Consider the following 393-nt stretch of genomic DNA (forward strand, 5'->3'; position numbering starts at 1 on the left):
TATAAAAAACACAAGTTCTTTCATATTTATTATGTATATGATACCTCTCCTATAAGATGGGGACTGATTAAAGTTAGGAACTAAGATTTTATAATATGAAAAGTTGAGTCAAATTAAGTTAAATTGTGTTTTCACGTATAAAAGTTTGGAAATTTTAAAGTTGCCTCTTTTGACCAAATATTCTGAGCCAAACAGAAGCAGTAAAGAAAACTGCACCAGCCAGAAGATGTGAAAGACTCAAAGGCTTTATAGATGTGTGACATCCAGAAAGGCTAATGGGAAATCTGGCATAGCCAAAGGAAACCAAAAAGATGTCGATAATATAAATAATAGGATATTTCGAGGTGAGGCATATTTTTAAAATAAATATTCTCTATATAAAACAAAGCATGC

Source organism: Lontra canadensis, unplaced genomic scaffold (genome assembly GCF_010015895.1).
Source record: "Lontra canadensis isolate GAN:19392208 unplaced genomic scaffold, GSC_riverotter_1.0 scaffold126, whole genome shotgun sequence".
NCBI classification, from domain to species: Eukaryota; Metazoa; Chordata; class Mammalia; order Carnivora; family Mustelidae; genus Lontra; species Lontra canadensis.